Genomic DNA, 12184 nt, shown 5'->3' with positions numbered 1-12184 from the left:
GAAGATTTGATTTTCATTTAGCTAGTCAAGATACTTGCATATGGAACAGAAATAGCTTAAAATCACACATGCCATCTTCCCTCCCTCTCTTGGCCAAAGCTAATGATAACCAAGTTCAGATAATACATCTGGCAAAACAGAGAAGTAAAGCAGAACATCTAAGTACTAGTCATGAGTTTTAACTAAAGATGTTTTCCTGATAGTGGTTTATCATTAATTTATAATTAAAGTAGAAATTCTGATTATGTAGGCAAGTGAATTATGTCCAGCAGATTACAGAGCCTTCCAGGATAATTTAGTTTATGAAAAAGCCTTTTTTTTGGCCCTTCAAAATACCTATTTTTAAAACTTTTTGTTTTGTTTTGTTTTTCATATTTACACTGTATGCGAAATACTACCTTAATTACTTCTTATCATGAAATCTCATCCTCTTTCCCTGTGTATTTCCAAAGTATTTTGGATCATACTTTGTACTATGCTAAGTGGACAAGTAGGACAAGAAATAAAGATGTGATTAGTGGAAAACTTGAAATGAAAATTTTTAAATGCTACAGTGACAATTATACTGTTGACAATTATAGAGTAATAACAGTCTTTCCTATTTTCACCCGAAGTACGGTGAAAGCATCTAAAATTTAGTTATGTCCTAGACTACTAGCTATGTCCTAGTCTAACTAGCTTTCAGCATTATATAAGCATTCCAGTCTGGTCTGTATGTGTGTTCATTAGAATCATAGAATCATAGAATATCCTGAGTTGGAAGGGACCCTTAAGGATCATCAAGTCCAACTCTTGACACCGCACAGGTCTACCCAAAAGTTCAGACCATGTGCCTAAGTGCACAGTCCAATCTCTTCTTAAATTCAGACAGGCTCGGTGCAGTGACCACTTCCCTGGGGAGCCTGTTCCAGTGTGCAACCACCCTCTCTGTGAAGAACCCCCTCCTGACGTCCAGCCTAAATTTCCCCTGCCTCAGCTTAACCCCGTTCCCGCGGGTCCTGTCACTGGTGATAATGGAGAAAAGGTCTCCTGCCTCTCGACACCCCCTTACGAGGAAGTTGTAGACTGTGATGAGGTCTCCCCTCAGCCTCCTCTTCTCCAGGCTGAACAGGCCCAGTGACCTCAGCCGTTCTTCGTACGTCTTCCCCTCAAGGCCTTTCACCATCTTCGTAGCCCTCCTCTGGACACTTTCCAACAGTTTCATGTCCTTTTTATACTGTGGTGCCCAGAACTGCACACAGTACTCGAGGTGAGGCCGCACCAGCACAGAGTAGAGCGGGACAATCACCTCCCTTGACCTACTAGCGATGCTGTGCTTGATGCACCCCAGGACACGATTGGCCCTCCTGGCTGCCAGGGCACACTGCTGGCTCATATTCAACTTGCTGTCTACCACGACCCCCAGATCCCTCTCTTCTAGGCTGCTCTCCAGCGTCTCGTCGCCCAGTCTGTACATGCAGCCAGGGTTTCCCCGTCCCAGGTGCAGGACCTGGCACTTGCTCTTATTGAACTTCATGCGGTTGGTGATCACCCAGCTCTCCAACCTGTCCAGATCCCTCTGTAAGGCCTTTACGCCCTCATTTGAGTCCACAACTCCTCCAAGTTTGGTGTCATCAGCAAACTTGCTCAAAATTCCTCTATTCCTACATCCAGCTCGTTTATAAAAATATTGAAAAGTACCGGCCCTAAAATGGAGCCTTGAGGGACCCCACTGGTGACCGCCCGCCAGCCTGACACAGCCCCATTTACCATAACCCTTTGGGCCCTGCCCGTTAGCCAATTGCTCACCCATCGTATGATGTTTTTATTTAGCTGTATGGTGGACATTTTGTCCAGTAGGATCCTATGGGAAACCGTGTCAAAAGCCTTGCTGAAGTCCAAAAAAATCACATCAGCTGGTTTCCCTTGGTCCACCATACGGGTGATCTTATCATAAAAGGAAATCAGGTTAGTTAGGCAGGACCTACCCTTCACAAACCCATGCTGGCTGGGACCAATGACTGCTTTGTCCCCCAGGTGCGCCTCAATAAGTTTGAGAACCATCTTCTCCATGATTTTACCAGGCACTGACGTGAGACTGACAGGCCTGTAATTGCTAGGGTCTTCTTTCTGACCCTTCTTGAAAATCGGCACAACATTTGCCAGCTTCCAGTCTACCGGGACCTCTCCAAATTCCCAGGATCATTGAAAAATAATTGAAAGAGGTTCCGCGATGACGTCCGCCAGCTCTTTCAGCACCTGGGGATGAATCCCATCCGGACCCATGGACTTGTAGGGGTCCAGGTGGAGTAGCAAATCCCGCACATGTTCAGGGTCAGTTGGGAGTTTGTCATCCCCACCGTCCCGGTCCTCCAGCTCAGGGCACCCTGGGTCCCGAAGCCCATCATCGGCATTGAAGACAGAGGCAAAGAAGGCATTAAGCGTCTCTGCTTTGCCTATGTCATTGTCTGTGAGGAGACCTTCCCTATCAAGGAGAGGCCCTATGTATTCTTTAGTTCTCCTTTTTCCATTTACATATCTAAAAAAACCCTTTTTATTTTCTCTCACAGACACAGCCAGCTTCAACTCTAGCTGTGCTTTGGCCACACGAACTTTCTCCCTACAAACACGAACAGCATCCCTGTATTCTTTCCATGACGCCTGGCCCTCCTTCCAGTAGCGAAACACTCCCTGTTTCCACCTAATCTCCATTAGAACGTTCCTGGTCAGCCACGCCGGCCTCCTGCCCCGCCTGCCTGACTTGCGATATTTAGGAATTGCCTTATCTTGTGCTTCTAGGAGGCATCGCTTAAAGAGTGACCAGCACTGGTGGACATCGAGGCCTTCAAGAGCAGTTTCCCAGGGGACCTTGCTGACTAGTTCCCTGAGCAGCCTGAAGTCCACTTTCCCCATATCTAGGGATGAGGTTTTGGTGGCACTTTTCCTTCTGTCACCATAAATTTTGAACTCAACCACTTCATGGTCGCTATGACCGAGGCGGCCACCAATCACCACATCTCCCACCAGACCCTCTCTGTTTTCTAGCAACAGGTCTAGGAGGGCACCTTTCCTAGTTGGCTCCGTTAGCACCTGCACCAAGAAGTTATCATCTAGGTGCTTCATGAATCTCCTGGACTTGCTCGTGTCAGCCGTGTGGCACTCCCAGTTAACATCCGGCAAGTTGAAGTCCCCCATAAGGACAAGGGGAGTTAATCTCGAGGCCTCTCTTAGTTCTGTAAAGAATAATTTATCGGCGCTATCGTCCTGGCCAGGCGGTCTGTAATAGACTCCCACAACGACATCCCCTTTATTCATTCGTCCCTTGATCCTTACCCAGAGTCTCTCAACTTTGCCATCGCCGACCTGAAGTTCCACACAGTCCAGCCCCTGCTTCACATACATCGCCACCCCACCACCTCGCCTACCCTGCCTGTCCCTCCTGAAGAGCCTGTAACCATCTATCGCAACACCCCAGTCACAGGACTCATCCCACCAGGTTTCGCTTATGCCGATGATGTCGTAGTTGCGGGACTGGGCCAGGACTTCTAGCTCATCTATTTTATTCCTCATACTGCGTGCGTTTGTGTAAAAGCATTTCAAGTGCGTCTCCTTACACTCAGCACCTTGTGGATCTGACCGAAGGACCTCACTGGCACACAGCCCCTCTGATTCTAGCGTACCATCCCTTAGGTCTCCACCGGTGTGCCTGGTTTTAGCCCCTTCCCCCTTAGGTTCCTTTATATTAGGAACAATAGGAACCCCATTTACAATAGGAACCCCATTAGGTTCCTTTATATTTACTTTGATAGTTCTGTGGATGTTTACATGGATTTAACCATGCGTACTTAGTTCGTTTCCCTTGTTTACCACTTAAGAGTTACTTGGTATGGTAGCAGACTTAGGCAGGTTGCTTCATTGTGCCTTAGGTATCATAGCCTTTTTAATTGCTAGAGCCTTCTATTGGCACTTCTGCAGCTTTCTTGCTGCTCACGGCTCTGCACCCTTTCACCCAGGGGGATGTGTTGCTGTCCCCTACAGCTTCTGTGGCAGTATTTTCTCCTTATTGTCCTTATGTTGTTATTCCCATGCCCTTGCTCATGCAAGACCTGGTATTGTTGATAGCAGACTTCATGGTAGGTCATTGCCATTGGCATTCCTCTGTTTTCCTGCTTTTCTTTCTTTTGGGGGGGCCCATTGAAAGACTCGGTGGTATGCATGTACAAAGCTTAACAGTATGCAGCACCTATCCCTATCAAAGAAAGGATCATCCATTCAGTGTTTTATACAAACTGTACTGCATGTGGAAACAAGTTATAGGCAATCTGATGAAACTCTATATTTACTACAGTGAAGGTATGTGGCAACCATTTGCTGGATTTGAAGGGATGGCCAGGGGAGAGCATTCTTCTAGGAACTTCTTCATAAATTCTCTTCCCAGCTGACCACTGGAGAGACTTACGTTTGCCATTCCCTTTGTCTTTGCTTTCTCTTCTCTGTTTCCCTTCCCCCTTCTGTCTCTTCTCTTGCTTCAAAGCAACCTTCACTGTTTGAGCCCATGTTTGACAACACTGGACCTCATTAAGAAATTGTTGTACATTTAAGTCTGGCCCAATGACCTTTGTCACTGTTTAAGCTTTTGAAGAAACAAGAAAGGTGTTAACTATGACTAACAGACTTCAGGCTTAAAACATTAAACTCAAAATGGATGGAAACTAGTTTCACTCCTCCTCTCAGAACTGTTTTTGTTTTCATTTAATTATCAAACTCCAGTTCTGCCTTCAGATAGGTGATATACCCTAACCACCAACTCCACAGTCAGACAGGTATGCCAATTTCTAATTCCTGTGTCTGCCTTTACATTTACACACCTGGGAGTTAATTCCCCATAGGAAAAATAATAAAATAAATAAAATAAAATAAAATAAAATAAAATAAAATAAAATAAAATAAAATAAAATAAAATAAAATAAAATAAAATAAAATAAAATAAAATAAAATAAAGAATGAATTTGCAAGCAAACTGCTATCTTTGAATACTAAGCATCTTTCTATTTTGAGAGTACTCCATCATCTTCAGTATCACATGATGTTCAGCAATACCATTAGATAATATTCTAGCAAATGTGTAGTTTGGATAATTTAACATTTTTTCTTTTAAGCTATCAGTGTTGAACTATTATATCTATTATAGCTGCTATTACTTCTGTCACTATTATCAGATATAAAAGTCTATGCATTATATTACTGTATATTTAGAAATCCTACATTCAGCGACCCATCTTTACATACCTTTTTCATAATGAGATTTTGTCAGGGGTTACTAAAATTGATGTTTATAAAAGGTTATCTTTCTTTTCAGACACTTTGAAAAGAGAACTAAAATGGAAGAATTCTTGCCCACATATTTTGCCTTTCATCTCTGTGGTTATGCATAGTTCTGATATCATATACAGGCTTCATTTTTACTGATAAAGGGTGCTACCTCACAATGGGATGGGATAAAACTTCTGATCTATTTTTAAATAAGCATTACAAAAGTTGATACTCGATCTTTACAAAATCCATTATGTTTTCACACAATTGAAAGACATTTTTCTGAGAATACTAGAATGACTAATGTTAAGTAAACAAATACATCCTGTAAAACCAATGGAAAAAATAGGTCAAAATGCAATACATGGAAAACAAATAATAAGAGATAAATAATGTTGTATTTTTAAACAATAAAATCAAAAGAAAAAAAGTTATGTAATGAAAAGTATGAAAAATACAGAGCTAAGTGTGAAGTAGTTACAATATTAACTTACATGATGTAGAGGATCAACCAAAAAACTAAACATCCACAAAATGTTGATGGCATAAGTCATGAGATAAAATCATGCAGTGAGATAAAGTTTGAGAGCAATGATGGTAGATTTTAGGTCAATATTAGGCAAAGATAAAATCTTCCTATCTATAACCCCAGATATTTCCATGTAATTGATAAAGACTAAGGAAAGTCCATCACTGGGATTTGTATGGACATGCTGTAGATACTTCAAGAAAAACTACCTCTCAGAGGAAAAGTTACATAAGACTGAGTGAAAAGAAGCATAATGATTTTTTTTTTATAGTAATGGAGAAGCAAAGCAGCAAGTTTTATACAGAACCCCAGGGAAGTAATTTAAAAGCAAAAATTATATGTATGTTTCTTTCATTCCAGTCCAGTATCTTACTGGATATGGTTTTATTTATTAATAAGAATTATTAAATACTAATGACAAAAATAAATACATTTTAAGTTGAGATTGGAGAAGTACCCATAGAAATTATTTGCCTAAGAATTTCTCAGAAAAAAAAAATGTCCAAGAAGGGAATAAATCAGAAAACATTTGTGAAAATTATGTCAGTATGTGGGGGCTGGGGATGTACCCTCGTCCCCTCCCTGCACTTTGCACACACACTTTATGGTCTGCTGTCTGTGCTCAAGGTTGGCTCTGGTTGCATGGGGCTGTGACCTTGGATCAAGATGCTGTGAAAAGTGAGACAGAACTGTTGGGGGCCTTGTTAAGGGTACCTCACCTCCCTCAGGTGCTGCATTTAAGCTCAGGCTCTCATTGTTGGTCTTCACATATGAGGATTGGCTGAGGTCCCTTGGTTTGTTCAGCCCCGAGCAGAGCAGGCTGAGGGGAGGCCTCATGGTGGCCTGCAGCTCCCTCACGAGGGGAGCGGAGGGGCAGGTGCTTAGCTCTGCTCTCTGGGGACAGCGACAGGACCCGAGGGAACAGCATGGAGCTGGGACAGGGCAGGGTCAGGCTGGGTGTTAGGGAAAGGTTCTTCACTGAGAGGGTGCTTGGGCACTGGGACAGGCTCCCCAGGGCAGTGGTCACAGCACCAATCCTGCCAGAGTTCAAGAAGAATTTGGACAATATTCTCAGATATATTGTTTGATTTTGGGGTGGTTTTGTGCAAGATTTGGACTTGATGATCCTTGTAGATCCCTTCCAACTCAGTATATTCTATGATTTTATGATTCTATGTCTTACCTGGGCTATGCTGGCTCTTACATCCTACCCTTGTATCCCATTTATCCAGGCTCTAACTCAAATATTTAACTTTATGTCTTGATTATGGGACCTGTCTCCTCATGTGTCTGGGAACAACTGGACTGTTGGCTGGCTCTGGGTGCCATTATAGACCAGCTCTGTGCTTCTTGTGTGGGTGCTGTGGGATGGTGCCCAGAGGTCATTGTCACTCTTTGCTCCCTGCTTCTTTCCCCTGCAGGACAGGCCACACTTGCTGCTCCGTGGGATGGTGACATCATACTTGCTTTATTTCTGATGTGCATTTGAAAACGTCAAATTTAAGCACAACTTAATAGGTAAACTACACCTAATACAAATAAGAAATTCCTCAAGTTATATAATGATTGCACAATTTGACTTTCACCCTGTGCATTTTACAAATACATGCTAATTGTGTTAATGACATACCTAATTGGTTTTATACACTTACACTTTTCATCATGAAATTAAGAATCCTTGAAAAATGATGGAATATTTGTGCTAATCTTCACTGTTTGCAAATGATCCTCTCCTTATTTACTATACAACATTGTAAGTATAGTGTTAACTGAATTATTAATTTGCTAATATGATTTTCTAGAAGATTGAACATTCTAGACAGGGAATTTACCTGCACCTCAAAATACAGAATCATTATTTCTATTATAAGTGGTGACTCAGCCAGCACTGAAATTGTAGGGATTTCTGATGGCTAGTCTTTTGGTCAGGAATCCATAAAATATATCTGTAGGTAAAACAGTCTTGAGTCAGAGAAATTTATTTGACTTCTGTTCAGTGATTCCTATTTTGAGAAAAAGAAACTTGCAATTAAACAAACATGTACATAAACATCTATTTCCTCCAAACTCATCAAACTCATCTCAACTTTCTCTGTAGGTTACACTGAATCTTTCCAAATTCCTACAATGCAAGAAAAGTAGGGAATTAGGGTGTTTAGCATAACACATTTATTTATTTTCTTCTGTCTTCTGTGGTTATACTTCTCCAGCTAAGATTGTAATGTTTCCCCTGACCAGGACTATGACCAGAATTGTCACTTGCTGGGATCAGAGAGGATGAGACAGAAAACTCAATGGTAATGGGTGATTACAGCTACTTTGTAAATTGTTCAAATAGCTCAACACAGCATAATCAACACAGCACAGATTAAAATTTATTTTTTTTGCATAGAATAAGTGACTGTATCTTGGAATAGTAGGTTAGAGAAGCCACAAAATGCAAAGCAATCATTGACAAGATTCCAGTTATTGTTTATGTCCTGCTTCAGAACTGAAGAATGGCTCTCTAGCAGTGGCCATTGTGTTTTTAGATTCAAAATGCTTACTGAGGAAACAAAAGTAAAACAAAGCAAAACAAAACAAAAACCAAACCAAACCCTCCATGGTTGTTCTCAGTTTCCAAAAGAGAAACTACTTATGCAGTTAACTTATAAGAAAGAGTTTAAAAAGAGGCTAATGGTGTTAAATTCTCATAGAGAAAGCAAAGATTTTATTAGGAAAGGATACTGTATTAGAGGGTGAAAAAAATATGTGCCATTAATCAAAGTTTGAAAAATAGAAAAAAGGTAGCTGACATGGCTAAACTGGAGTGTTTGGGAAGGAAAGCAAGTTGCAGAATCTGCAATTCCCTAAAAATAAATGAAATAAAACCATCGCAGGTTAAGAGAAAAAACAGATTCATATAACGATAATAGTGGGAAGAAAAAAAAAAAAAACAAAAAAAACAAATAACACAGTATCAAAACCAAAAATAAATCTCCAGAAGTAGTTGTAACAAAACTTAACAGAGAGTCTCCGTAGCCAACAAATTCTGTGTACAAAAGGAGCATGCAGGCAGATGAGTTAGAAAAAATAAATTAAATTTTGTTTCTGTTTGCTTTGAAAGAGTTTGATGAGGCTGGCACAGAAGGTTTGTTAACACCTGAAGTGTTGATAGAAGATATTTAAGACAAAATAGACAAAGTTAACAGCAACAGTGAGCACCATCCTATGAAATACCCAACATTAAAGGATTTCAAGTATTAAATAAATGAACTTGCTTGGGGAAGGTCACCTCACAGACCAGGACATAGACAAAGTGGAGATATTTAATGCCTTCTTTGCCTCTGTCTTAACACTGATGATGGGCTTTGGGACCCTGGCGTCCTGAGCTGGAGAACCATAATGGTGGGAATGAGAAACTCCCAACTGACCCTGAAAGTGTTCGAGATTTGGTGCTCCAGCTGGAGTCATAAAAGTACATGGGTCCAGATGGAATTCATGCCAGAGTGCTTAGAGAGCTGCCTGATGTCATTGCAGGACCTGTTTTTTAATTTATTTTTAATGGTTCTGGGAATCTGGATAGGTCCCAGTAGAATGGAAGCTGGCAAATGTACCAGTTTTCAAGAAGGGCATGAAAGAAGACCCTGGCAACTACAGACCTTTCAGTCTCATGTCAGTGCTTGATACTGAGTGGTGCAGTCAATACAATAGAGGGAAGAGATGCCATCCAGAGGGACCTAGACAGGCTGGAGAAGTGGGCCCATGAGTTCATAATGAGGTTCAACAAGGCAAAGTGCAAGGTGTTGCATTTGGGCTGGAGCAATCCCAGGTATTTGTATACATGTAGACTGGGAGAAGAACTTGAGAGCAGCCCTGCAGAGAAGGACCTGGGGGTTCTGACAGACAAGAAGCTGGATGTGAGCCAGCCATGCACGCTTGCACACTGGAAGGCCAACCATGTCCTGGGCTGCATTAAAAAAGGGGTGGCCAGCAGGGAGAGGGAGGTGATTTTCCACCTCTACTCTGCTCTTGTGAAACCCCACCTGGAATACTGTGTGTAGGCCTGGGGCCCCCAGCACAAGAAGAATGTGGAGCTCTTGGAATGGGTCCAGAGGAGGACCACTAAGATGATCAGAGGGCTGGAGCACCTCTCCTATGCAGAAAGGTTGAGGGAACTGGGCTTGTTTATCTTGGAAAAGAGAAGGCTCCAGGGAGACCTCATTGTGGTCTCCCAGTACTTGAAGGGAATGTTTATGTGTGTTGATAGTAATAGGACAAGGGGGAATGGTTTTAACCTAAGACAGAGAGATTTAGGTTAGATATTAGGAGAAAGTTTTTCACTCAGAGAGTGGTGAGGCACTGGAACAGGTTGCCCAAGGAAGCTGTGGATGCCCCATCCTTGGAGGCATTCAAAGCCAGGCTGGATGTGGCTCTGGGCAGCCTGCTCTAGTGGTTGGCAACCCTGGCCAGAGCAGGGGGGTTGAAACTAGATGATCTTTAAGGTCCTTTTCAACCCAGGCCATGCTATGATTCTATGAATAATTAAGTAATATATATTATATTCATCAACAACCTAGATGATGGAAAGGAGTGCACCCTCAGCAAGTTTGCTGATGACACAAAGCTCAGAGGAGTGTCTGATACCCCAGAGGGATGTGCTGCCATTCCGAAGAAACTTGACAGGCTGGAGGGTTGGGCTGAGGGGAACTCAAAGAAGTTCAACAAAGGCAAGTGCAGAGTCCTCACCTAGGGAGGAATAACCCCAAGCACCACTACAGGCTGGGGGCTAACATGCTGGAGAGCAGCTCTGCAGAGAGAGACCTAGGAGTCCTGGTGGAAAGCAGGCTGACCATGATTCAGCAATGTGCCCTTGTGGCCAGTGGTGTCCTGGAGTGCATACAGAAGAGTGTTGCCAGCAGGTTGTGGGAAGTGGTCCTCCCGCTCGACCCAGCACTAGCGATGCCACACCTGGAGTATTGTATCCAGTTCTGGGCTCCCCAGTACAAGAGGGACATGGAGCTACTGCAGCAAATTCAAAGGAGGGCTACTGAGATGATTAGAGGACTGGAGCACCTGTCGTATGAAGACAGGCTGAGAGATCTGGTCCTGTTTAGCCTGGAAAAGACAAGACTGAGGAGAGATCTCATTACTGTGTATAAATATCTGAGGGGAGGGTGTCAAGAGGATAGAGCCAGTCTCTTTTCTGTTGTGCCCAGTGACAGGATGAGAGGCAACAGGCAAAACCTGAAGTGCAGGAAGAACCAGCTGAATATGAAAAGGCACTTCTTTACTGTGAGGGTGACAGAGCACTGGAACAGGTTGCCCTGAGAGGTTGTGGAGTCTCCTTCTCTGGAAGGAGAATAATCTAGGTGGTATAAACTCACCTAGATGCCACCCTGCGCAATGGGCTCTAGGTGATCCTGCTCAGCAGGGAGCTTGATCTTCAGGTAGATGATCTTCAGAGGCCCCTTCCAACCTTGGCCATTCTGTGATTCTGTGATATGCTATTTTCACATTTTGGATAATACTTGAATAGTGTTATCCAAAGTACTTGAATTTTCATAGTGGCACAGTTTTTTTTTCTGTATAGAAGACTGAACAGTGAAACTGCATTAAATAAAAATATTGCTAATGTAATTAAATAAATAAATAAATAATATAGTGGATCATAAAACATATGTTGTACCTAACACTCAGCCAATTGTCATATTTACACTACTGTATTATACATGTATAATGTAGCAGATTCCAAACCTTGTGTTTTACCTAACAGCTGTTTAGCACATTTATTCTAGTTTCCTTGAATTTGAAAGGAAAACTCTGTGAATGATGGATTAAAGAAAAAAATAAATTAAGGGTATAGTAATGATCATTGTAACATGCATATACTTGGACATCCAATGTTAACACTTTTCAGTTGAATAGTTTAGTATACCATGATTTTTTTTTATTTATTTATTTATATATATTTATATATATATACAACTGCTTATATATTTCCAGGAATGCCAGATTTTATACTAAAACTCACTCATGGTGCATTTTTTTTTTTTAAACAAACATATTTTTTCTATATTTTCTGTATTATGTATATTAAAATATTTAATAGGTACAGAACAACTTAATCTTTAGTGCAGTAGACACCCAGATCCACAAATCAATTTTAAACTGATTATAATCTTACTTCCATGTTTTTAATGGTTTGAGATTTTTTTGGGGGTACTTATAGTAGACATTTTATAGGTATGTTCACAATAACTATTTCCTTAGGATTGGAAATGTGGTTCTGAAATAAACTCCGAATTATTCCCTCTTAGTGTGCTTTGGCTCACATAATGCAGCATTCTCAGAGAACAAGTGACCTTCAGATGAAACAAAGCT

Source organism: Aythya fuligula, chromosome 3, assembly GCF_009819795.1.
Source record: "Aythya fuligula isolate bAytFul2 chromosome 3, bAytFul2.pri, whole genome shotgun sequence".
NCBI lineage: Eukaryota > Metazoa > Chordata > Aves > Anseriformes > Anatidae > Aythya > Aythya fuligula.
The sequence above is the reverse complement of the archived record's forward strand: the minus strand, read 5'-3'. Positions refer to the sequence as shown.